Genomic DNA, 12,387 nt, shown 5'->3' on the forward strand with positions numbered 1-12,387 from the left:
AAAAGCAGCAGTATGAAGTCAGAGATAGCAGGGTGTCACAAGGAGACGAGCTGTTCATTTACAATCACTCTCATGCACTCATTTGTGACATTTTGTAGACTCTGACTGACTCCCTGTCTTCTGACTTCACATGGATTTAAAATCAACTTTACTGAACACAAAACATTAAAGCATTAAAGCATATTGTTAGAGAAAAATATTTTAATAAAACAGTGATAACACTTCTAACCTGCTAATCGTATATTTATTGGGACTAAATAGAAATGTACCAACTAATGATTAATTCATTATATAATTAGTCTTTTATTATTTCAACAATAATACAAAAAGGTCATTACTCACTTCAGTGTCTGTAGTTTGTAATGTTCATCATCCTTAAGAGCAGAGAGCAGCTTCTTCCCTGAGTCTCCTATTTTATTTCCTAACAGATTCAGTTCTCTCAGGTGTGAGGGGTTTGATCTCAGAGCTGAAGTCAGAGCAGCACAGCCTTCATCTGAGACACCACAATTATACAACCTGTAGAGAGACACAATGACACACTCTTCATCACAGATCATGCACAGGATAAGGAGTATAGAAGATGAAGGAATGAATAATATTCATGTCTTCTGTAAACTAGATTACTTGCTGATCATTTAAATAGATATTCCTGAATTATAAATCTAATGGAGAGTAAAAGATGTCTACAAAGTGGATCCATCAGGTTCTACAGGTTTAAAGGTGAAACTCACAATAACTAAAAATTCTACAGAAAAACTGATATAAAGACAAAGAGATTCCAGAAAGAAACATCCAAAAAAATCTGAGAGATTAACAGTCGTCAGTTTTATACATTTTGTCTCAGAAGCAGGCGTAAATTAGCAAAGTGTTGTTGGAGTAGTTGCTTGGTTTTCTGATATGTCTCTCTCTATGACTTACATGTTCATCACTTTTGTTCTTTTGATGTAACATAATAAACACTGTATTATAAAAACACAGAGAAATTGTACATGAATGATGGATTGTATTTAATTAAGCTTGGCACATTGACTAGCTATATCTGAAGCACAGGTAGATTAGTCAGACTTGAAGTCTTTTTACTCTTACCTATTTTTATTTTTTTATTTACCTTTATTTACCCAGGCAAGACAGATTAAGAACAGGTTTCTTATTTACAACTGTGGCCTGTATATATATACACACACACACATACACATACACATATATACACACACACACACACACACACACACACACACACACACACATATATATATATATATATATATATATATATATATATATATATATATACATATATATATTTTTTTTTTTAAGATCAGAGCTATTAAGAGAAAACTGCTTCTTTAAATAGTCTGTTTTAGCCTTGCGAACGGCTTGTAAAGATTTATTTCTAAGTTGCTTGAAAACCAAAATATCTCCTGGGGATCTAGAGTGTCGAGCCCTGCGCCAAAGAGTGTTTTTTTGTTGTAAAAGCACAGTGAGCTCCAGGGTAAACCAAGGACTATGTCGATCCTTTACTCTGAGTCTTTTCATCGGGGCATGTTTATCAACAACAGCCCTAAAAAACTTATAAAATAAATACCAAGCCTCGTCTACAGTTGGAACAAGACTGATTCTAGACCAGTTAAGATCTGCCATGTTGTGTAGAAAAGCTTGATGATAAAAATTTTTAAAAACCCATTTACAACAGAATCGGTTTCTTGATAGAGCAGCCATTTCGAACACATGCAGTAAAACAGTGATCACTAATATCAGAACAAAATACCCCAGAGTAATACTTATGAGGAGAGTTTGTAAAAATGATATCAATCAATGTAGCCTTGTCTATAGATTTGGCGTGATACCTAGTGGGGGAGCAGATAATTTGATGTAAATTTAGTGCATCAAATTGTTGAATGCCTTTATCGGGTGGTTTAGTCATATCCCAGTTTAGATCACCAAGGAGCACTAATTCAGTTTTGATCAAGGGGGCCATTAACACACTGGGCAATGTCGTCAGGGTACAGGCCGGCACTGATGGAGGGCGATAGCAGCCAGCCACTGACAAAGTAAAATTATTAGTGAATTCAATGTTTAGAACAAGCAAGTCAAATTGCTTGGGAACTGACTTAGATAAGGCAATTGGGCACTTAAGATGTTCTTTGGTATAAATTGCCACGCCACCACCTTTGGAGGACCTGTCCTGTCTAAACAGATTGTAGCCAAATAAATTTAAATCAGGATAGGAGATAGACTTTTTTAACCAGGTTTCAGTAATTACCAGGAATTCAGGACTTGAGCTCTCAACCCAAATTTTTAAGTTTGCCATCTTTGGTAAGAGGCTTCTTGGAATTATATGAAGAAACCCCAGGCTCTTTCTGGCACAAATGTCATTAAAGGACAGGTCATTTAAGGCTGGGTCGGGACCAGGATTACCATGCACATTACCTGAAATCATGAGTAAAAGAACAATTAGAGCCCGGCCTAGAGCTTTTAAAAGACCACATTGTCGACTCTTACCCCTTGATCTTTGCACGCAAGATGGTAACTCAACAGACAGACACAAAATTCTCATAAGATAACAGGAGTACAACTACTGAGGGATGAAGTGCCGAGAAGAGAACATAACTTGTGTAAATATAAACAAGTCAATATGTCTCCTCCTTACTGAAGGACTAAAATGAATAGGAGTAGTAATGGAATAACCTGTAAATATCTCACTAGGTATGTCGTGATTATGAAAGTGAGAAATTTAATTTAATATAATGCTAAAGGAACATAAAAACAATAAAGATGGTAAAAGATGCATTATTCTTGCCATTCAGTAAAAATATATACTGTAGATGCAAATTATAATCACGGTTAATATCAGAATTGTAGCTGAGTTGCTGCCCTTAATAAAAACTAGTATGGTGTAATGAGAAAAATGAAAAGATGGAAAACTTTCGACCAGGGAGCCAGAGAATTAGCAGCCGGAGAGCTAGAGATCCAGAGAGCAAGCGGCCGGAGAGCCAGAGCCAGAGAGCTAGCAGCCGGGGAGCCAGAGAGCTAGCAGCCAGAGAGCCAGAGCCAGAGAGCTAGCAGCCGGGAAGCCAGAGAGCTAGCAGCCGGGAAGCTAGAACCAGAGAGCTAGCAGCCAGAGAGCCAGAGGTCTAGCAGCCGAAGAGCCAGAGCCAGAGAGCTAGTAGCCAGGGAGCCATAGAGCTAGCAGCCGGGGAGCCAGAGCCAGAGAGCTAGCAGCCGTGGAGCCATAGAGCTAGCAGCCGGGGAGCCAGAGGGCTAGCACCTGGGGAGTCAGAGAGCTAGCTTTTGATGTTTGGGACACAGCACTTGGAGAAATGTTTAAATGTTCTCTCTTTACTGAGAATAAACAGAGATCTTTAGACATCATACTTGTGTCTGTGTGTGTTGTCTCTCCTGGAATTCAGGCTGGTAAGAGTATCGAGTATCATTGTTACAAAGCAGCTTTACAGGGTCGAAAGAAAATTATGGAAATGTTTTATGGAATGTGAGGGAAAAGATGTGTATCAATCAAAATGATCAGGTTGTAATAAACATGATTAAGAGAAAATCGCATGCATGCAGCAAAATCCCACTTTATATTCAGGTACTTTATTTTCTTTTCTTCTTTCCTTCTTTTGCATCAATAATGTTTGTTCTTTGACTGCACTTTCTCCCTTAATTATTATTATTATTATTATTATTATTAGTAGTAGTAGTAGTAGTAGTAGTAGTGCTCATTATTAATGATAATGATAATGATGATGATGATTATTATTACTTTTGCTTTAGTAATTTTCATCCCTAATGTAACTTTATGTTTGACTGCAGAGTTACCTTCATGTACCACTGTATATATATTTTTTATCTGTTTTTTTCTGCTATTTTGTTACTACATTTTACATGAAAACATTTCTATTATGCATCGGACTTTAACATGTAATAATTTTTCAATCGTGTTTAATCAGCACTGTTTTCCCTTAAAATATCACTTTGTTAATTTTGTCATTACTTCCATCTACATTTAATATGAGGATGTTTGGCTGCTGAATGTTGCCGAACAGGTAAGGACATGATAAAAAACAATAATAAGTCCATAAATACACTTAAAAATCAATAATGACTCGATGGTTAAGAATTGATACCAAGGCGTTTCCGGGGCGTTAAAATCAGGAGGGGGCAGCCGAAATTTTTTAACCTGCTCCAACTTCCCTCCCAATACTAACGACTAGTTTACAAATAATATTAATAATAATAATAATAATGAGCAAATTGGACTCAGTGGAATGGGGACCTAAAAAGTAATTCGGACACTCTTCTTTTAAACAATATGCTTCCCTTCTCTTGTCCAAGGTTTAGTGCAAATCAAAAAAGTGGAAAATCAGTGGAAATGAAACAAGAAATAATTGGGAATACTGTGTTCTGCACTGTGTCTTATTACTAGGAACTTGTCATAATTTTAATGATACTGTTTCCATATGGCAAGAAAACAAATCACAATCAGAATTAATGGTTAAATATAGTTTAATGTCTTTTTATTTTGTATTTTACTTAATATGTCTTTTCTAAATGTTTTGATATGTAAAAACAAATGCACTGCACATTTTTACCTTCTTTGCTGATAATAAACAGAACTTCAGACACATCATGCATTTGTGTGTTTGTGTGCGTGTGCCTCTCTCCTGGTTTGGTGTTACCTGGTATCGTATTGAGGAGTAACAGACGCAAAAACAATAATTCTTCTTCTTTTAACTCGTGTTAAACTTAAGAATTTTGAGGCTTGTTTTAAACCTTACTCCACACGTCATTTAAACATTTCACTGCATATCTGACGGTATATGGTGACAAATAAGATTTGAATTTGATTCACGTGTCGTTGGCATTGTTGGTGGCGTTCTCTGTGTGTTAGAATTGTTCAGTAGCTCGATTTTGGTAAACGACGTCGCCATGTCAGGATGAAACTGCTGCATCAGAAATACTGCCAGAGTAGGTCACATGATCATTTATTCAACCTAAACAATCCTTTCACTACATATTCCACATGTTTACATTTCTGTTTGGTTTAATAGCTAATAGTCCAGTTCAAAAGCAGAGTGTCACCTTACCGGACTTCCGGTTCCGGTGAGAGTACGCTGTGCGCGTTTGGCTGCCGCTTCTTGCTGGAACATTTCTCGTGTTTGTTTTCTCCTGTTTGTGTTTGCTTTCTCTGTTTGAGTACGGTGTGTGCGTTTTAATGCGGCTTTTGTTGTTTTGTTCGAACGTTTATGTGTTTGTTTGGTTTTGCCGCATTTTGCCGCGTTCTGCTTCCCGTCCATTTTTTCCTCTCCTTCTCTCAACATCTGGATTGTTTATGGCTATACTGTTGTTAGCCCACTATAGATTATAACTCTAGTTGATCGCCCTGCTACATCTCCTTTCCTGGACACCTGACTCTGCTGGATTATTGTTTATGACTCTACTGTCATAAAGGTCCGTATTGCGCTAATCATTTGGCGACAAGAGTGTTGCGGCTCAATTGAGAGATGTGTGTTCCTTATCTGCCAGTGATGTTGTGCTATCGCATCTAACCATGTCTTTCACTGCTCGCAAAGTTCCTTTACCTGCTCTGCTTAGAGTTTTAACACTGGGCTTATTATTTGACTGCGTTGTTGTTATGGCACTCAGCTACTTGTTACCCCAACTACGAAGCCTGAAGTCACACCCTCGTCTCGACGCATCTACATACAGGCTCTGCAAGGAACTTGGGATTACTAGATGGCCATCGTTTACTAGACATTCATCGTTCTGGTCGCCACTACCTCTCATCGTGCTGTGTGACATCCTCGTCTATTTCTTCTATTTTGTCTAATATAATCTAATTTGGTTCGGATATATGCTATTCTATGCTGCCTGCCAACCACCGTGGCATCAATCGTACTGCATTAATTACTGTATCTCTGTCTCCATCTGCTCTACAGACACGCAACGATTGTGCGCTTCGTCCTGCATTAGCGCTGTTCAACTGTCGTTCACTTACTAACAAGGCTACTGTGCTCTCCGCGCTGTTAACTGATAAAGACCTGGATTTCTTGCTGCTTACTGAAACATGGCAAATACCAAATGACTATTTCCACCTAAATCTTCTCACCCCCTCTGGATACAGCTATCTGACCAAACCTCCGTCTGACATCGAGGGGTGGCGGTCTGGCTGCCGTCTATCGTAGTAACATTCCTGTTAAAACCATTGACTTTCATGCAACCTTTTAACCTTTAGAATACCTGATTCTCAAAATCTCTGGTACATTTCCTATGATTGCAATTCTCTTGTACCGTCCACCCAAATCAATGTCAAATTTTTTCACTGAACTTCATGAACTATTAAGCCTTACTTGTGCGAAGTCTTCTTCTATAATCTTACTTGGTGATTTCAACATACATGTTAACAAAGATTGTGCAGACTCCCGTGAACTCATGTCAGTTTTTGAATGCTTTAATCTCGTACAGCACATTAATTTTCCTACACATCTAAAAGGTCACACACTGGATTTAATTTGTACAACTGGTTTACTTAATGTTTCTGTATATGGATCTCAGATTGGACTTTCTGATCACCTTCTCATTGAACTCAGTTGTGAAGTGCCTCTCCCCTGCCTCAATCAACCATTACTTTTCCTAAAATTACTTCTGTTGATCATTCACTATTTACTGATTCTGTACAGACACATCTTTCAGATATTACTGAACACAGCTCTGCTCTTGATATTCTTGCCGAATATACAGTAATACCGCTCTTTCTACCGCCCTTAATATTCACGCCCCACTCAAATGCAGAATCGTACCTTCTACACATACATCACAAATTAAAAACCATTGGTCGTCGCCTTGAAAGCCTTTATAGGAAAACTGGCTTGACCATGCATCTTATTGCATACAAGGATCATATTCAGCGATATAAATTGGCTTTAAATAACGCACGCTCCAGCTATTATTCTACTCTTATCACAAATGCATCTTCCCGTCCTAAAACACTGTTTTCTGTAGTTAACAAACTCACTAGCCCTCCTGTCCCTGTTATGACCAACTCTATAGATCTCTGTGAGTCATTCTTACATTACTTCCAAAATAAAGTAATTCGTATACATTCTTTCTTTTCAACAGTGTACTCCCCTATCCACTCAAATGACTTCCCTACGGACTTTGCAACTGGTATTTTTACTGATTTCAATCCTCCAACTCCTGCTTTTATTTCTGAGTTACTCAGTAAAGTCAATCCTTCTTTCTGTTACCTTGATCCTGCCCCTACGTCCCTGCTTAAATACTCTGCACCTGTTATTTCACAGCCTATTTTACTTCTCATTTCTAAAATCTTGAACACTGGTACTGTTCCTGTTGAATTAAAGACTGCATCTGTCACACCAGTCTTAAAGAAACCTGGCCTTGACCCGGATGATATGGCCAACTACCGACCAATTTCAAATCTTTCGCTACTCTCAAAAATACTTGAAAAAGTTGTTGCCGTTTATCTACGGTCCTACTTGTCATCTCATAATCTGTATGAATGTTTTCAATCCGGTTTTCGCTTTCACCACAACACCGAGACAGCACTTCTTAAGGTTGTCAATGACCTTCTTATGGCCTCTGATGCTGGGTCTGTTAGCATTTTGATTCTGTTAGATCTTTCTTCTGCATTTGATACTATCTCTCACAGTATTCTCATTTTTACGACTCTCTGCTCTTGGTATTTCTGGAACTGCCTTATCCTGGTCCGCTTCTTATCTGTCTGACCGTCAACACTATATTACTATCCGCCAGTCTAAATCCTCTACCGCTCCTGTTTCTCATGGTGTTCCGCAGGGATCTGTTCTTGGCCCACTACTGTTTATCATCTACATGCTTCCTCTAGGTAAAATCATCCGCCGTCATGGTTTCAATTTCAACTGTTATGCAGACGACACTCAACTCTATATCAGTTTTCGACACTACCATCCCTTTCCCAATAACTCTGTTTCTGCTTGTGTTGATGACAAATGCTTGGATGACCAGTAACCTTCTCAAGCTCAATACTGATAAAACAGATTTTTTACTTGTTGGTTCACCTAAAACCGCTGCTTCTTTCTGTACTGATACTGTTAACATTTCCGGGACCTTGGTTAGACCTTCCACCACCGTTAAAAATCTGGGTATAATTTTTGACTCGCATCTTTCCTTTCTACCTCACATTTCTTTACTTACTAAATCTGCCTTCTATCACCACCGTAATATAGCTTGTCTACGGCCCATCTTAGACATCAAGGATGCTGAGACACTGGTTCACGCTTTCATTACTTCTCGACTTGACTATTGTAATTCTCTTTTTTATGGTCTACCAAATACAACATTAAATAAGCTCCAATACATTCAGAACTCTGCTGCTAGGGTCCTCACTTATTCAAAGAAATCCTCACACATCACTCCCATCTTACACAAACTTCATTGGCTACCTGTTCGCTCCCGCATTCAATACAAGATTCTCCTTATCACCTTCAAAGCACTCTATGGTCTTGCCCCTCCCCCCCCCCCATATATTTCTGATCTTATTCATACTTACTCCCCTGTTCGCACACTCCGATCTGCAGATGATGGTCTACTGTTAATTTCTCGCCATAGATTAGCATCATTTGGAGAACGAGCATTTAGTATTACTGCCCCTACACTCTGGAATTCTATTTCCAAACACATCCGTGATCTTTCTTCACTACAGGATTTCAAAACCCACCTTAAAACATATCTTTTCTCCTCCTGTTTTCCCAATCTTTGAATATGTGTTTAGATGAATTCTACAGGTTTTCATGTTTATCTGTATTTTATTTTGTTGTCTTTCAGATGTCTCTTTCTATGTGTAAACATTTTTGTTATTGTAAAGCGGCCTTGAGTCTCCTGAAAGGCGCTATATAAAATAAACTTACTATTATTATTATTATTATTATTATTATTATTATTATTATTTACCTAAGCAAGTACGACTGTGCTCTTACAGATCAGTGGTTTATGGATCAGTAGATCTTACACCCAGACAATGCAAAATTGTTAATGAGCTTCCAGTGACTTTTAGTTTTAACACTTGTAAAGTGTACTGACTTATAAAAATAAAAATAAAATTAGAAGTCTTTTAAGGAAGACGTGTTGCCTGCTCACTGAACCTGCTACGTTTACAAATGAATTAGCTAAAGCACATCTATGCTTCCTAATGAAGGATCTGTGAGGGTTTAGTCAAATACACATGAATGGTTTAGGAGGAGTTTCAGATAGAAGAAAAGTGTGATGATGATGATGATGATGATGATGATGAAGCTGATAAGAGAAGATGGACAGTGAACACTACATGTATGTGTCTCCCACACAACCAGGTTATTAAAATTTCAGGGTGTGAGAGAAGAGGTTGTGTGTTTGGGTCTTTTATTCACTATTCAGCTATCAGATCATATGGATCAAAGTTTTTGATCTCTACAAGTTCCTCACAATATGTCTGTTTGGCACCAACATTTAATTTTTCCCAGACCAATGAAATGTTTCTCATTTGCATTTCCCTGATGCTTTTAAACCTTTCAGCTCACACACATTTAGTTTGTGTCCCAGGTGCAGTTTTGTGATTATATCCTTATCTCACCTACGTGGTTTCGCATGGTGGCCATAAGTACAAGTTATCATGATGCACCGCGAGTTTTTGGCGCTGTGAGTACGTTTCCATTAATATTTCCATTATTAATATTAATAAATTATTATTATTTTTTTTCAATTTTCTCCCCAATATTAGTCATAGCCAATTCCTCCCCGTTACTAGGGGGCTCCCACATTAAGGCTACTACTACCACTCAGTCGGGAGGGCGAAGACTATCCCGTGTTTCCTCCGAACGACATGATGTCAGCCGACCGCATCTTTTCAAACTGCTTGCTCACGCACCATTAGGGGCGGATTAACACACTCGGAGGAAAGCGCTAGCCACTCCTTCCGCGTGCGCGAGCTCACAGATGCCCCTGATTGGCTGTAGAGCCGTGATTAATGTGGGAGCGCAGGTACCTCTCATCCCTCCCCCCTGAGAGAGCTCGGCCAATCAGCTCTCTCTGTGCCTCCGGCTGTGAGAGGAAAACAGCATCACCCGGGGTTCGAACCAGCGCTCCCCGGATGATAGGGCAAGCGCTTTACCACTGCACCACTCGGAGGCCGGTACATTTCTATCTTTCTGCGCGAAAAATTAAACATGTTTAAACATTAAACATGTGGAAAAATTAAACATGTTTAATTTTTTTGCTGGTCCTCGCGAAAGCTTGCGATCCTTACAGAACTTCGTGGAACGCCTACGGAACGTTGGCGGGCAATCGCGGCGACTCACGGTGCCTAACTCCGCATCTTATCGTTAGTCAAACCGTGTAGGTGAGATAGGGGTATTAGTTACAGTGTTTTAGTAAATTTTACAGTAATTTCAGACACACTGCAATCACATCAAGTCATGTTTTGCTCTGCAGCTTCTCACATACGTACATCTGACCCAAAGACTCTGTGACAAATCATCAGTGTGCAGTGAAAAGAAACAATCTTCCTCATCAGGACATTGATGATCAACCTAAAACTTCTGCTTCAGTCTCACTATTAGAGAATGTGTCTTACTGAGGAGCAGGTCATGTGACTCTTGAGATCTAAGAGATGATCTTACCTCAGTGTCTCCAGTTGACAGTGAGGATTCTCCAGTACAGCACAGAGACACTTCACTCCTGAGTCTCCTACTTTATTATTAGTCAGATCCAGTTCTCTCAGGTGTGAGGGGTTTGATCTCAGAGCTGAAGTCAGAGCAGCACAGCCTTCATCTGAGACACCACAATTATTCAACCTGTAGGGAGACACAATAACACTCTTCATCACCAGATTTTTATGTTCATTTAAGACTTACCTTAAAGTTGATGTGTTTGTAAAATGTCATGATTTTTGTTAGGTAGTTTAAAATTAAGTACAGTGAAACCTCGGATTGTAAGTAACGCGGTTTGCGAGTGTTCTGCAAGACGAGCAAAGGTTTTTAACAAATTTTGACTTGGAAACCAAACAAGTCTTGGTTTACGAGTACCGAGTATCATGTATCACGCATGCGCTTCTTGTTTTGACGCCAAGCGTCAAGTGATCACAACTAAGTCAACGGTTTTTCTCTCTCTTGCGTTGCGGAATTGTGGGTAATCATCTCCCCGCTTGGTCTTAGTGCTCGTCTCTTACTGGTACAATCAATATCCTTGCACGCATGTACTGTTTACTATAACATTGTGACCGCATGTGTGCATTAAACATATTTTATTTTGTGTCTGTATGCGTGTGTGTGTACAGAGCGGATGTAAAGCAAAAGCAGGTCTCATTAGAGAGGTTAAAAATCCATTTTCTCCCTCTGCTCAATACTCAGCCTGCTCTACAGTATGTGTCTGTGTGTGTGCACCGTGCCACACAGACACACACACACACACCCCTCCTACTTTCGCCTTCACAAACACACAGACACTCTTTCTCTCTGCTCTACACAGAAACACTGCTCTGTCGCGATTCTTTTCAAAGATAAAGTGCAGGCTAATTTGTTTTATGTTTACTTTACAGCAGTGATTCCGTTAGCGTGTTGCTCAATGGAATGTCATTTGAGAGATTTCTTATGAATTTTTCCAATAAAACAGCTTTTCGTTGTGTGTTTGTGCGCATGTATGAAAAGAGTGGAGGGAGGATAATTGTGTAAGAAGAGTAGCCGGAGAGGGAAGCTTTCTTTAGATTTTACACACACACACACACACACACACACACACATACACGTACACATGTAAACAGTGCCTGCGCGCACAAATGGAGACACTTATCTGTCGGGATTTATTTTTACTTTTTTTTTTTTAAAGGTTTTTTAAAGTGCAGGTTAATGTGTTTTATGGAGTTTTGCATGAATTGGTCCCAAAATGTGCTCTAAACTTCATCTAAGTTACAACAATAAAAAAACACAGTCTGCTTAAAATAATACTATGCAAACATTATATGTTTTTATTGAACATAACATGTAAGCATTCACAGTGCAGGGTGGAAAAAGTTTGTAAACCCCTAGCCTAATGACTTCTCCAAGAACTAATTGGAGCCAATTGGAGTGAGCCAACCTTGAGTCCAATCAGTGTTGCTAAAAGTTGTCCTGCCCTTTAAAAACACACACCAGTTTTGTGTTTACCGGTTTCAAGAAGCACTGCCTGATGTGAACCATGCCTCACAGAAAAGAGCTCTCAGAAGACCTACGATCAAGAATTGTTGACTTGCATAAAGCTGGAAAGGTAGAAAAGTATCTCCAAAAGCCTTGATGTTCATGTGTCCACGGTAAGACAGACCGTCTACAAATGGAGAAAGTCCAGCACTATTGCTACTCCCCCTAGGCGTGGTCGTCCTGT

The 12,387-nt window shown here is 39.1% G+C and overlaps 1 pseudogene; it reads right to left on the bottom strand.

The window, feature by feature from the left end:
- Nucleotides 1-338: 338 nt before the first annotated feature.
- LOC128533815 (NLR family CARD domain-containing protein 3-like) overlaps nt 339-12,387 on the bottom strand; it is a 54,289-nt pseudogene continuing 42,240 nt past the window's right edge.

This window comes from Clarias gariepinus, chromosome 12 (genome assembly GCF_024256425.1).
Source record: "Clarias gariepinus isolate MV-2021 ecotype Netherlands chromosome 12, CGAR_prim_01v2, whole genome shotgun sequence".
In the NCBI taxonomy this organism is placed as follows: domain Eukaryota; kingdom Metazoa; phylum Chordata; class Actinopteri; order Siluriformes; family Clariidae; genus Clarias; species Clarias gariepinus.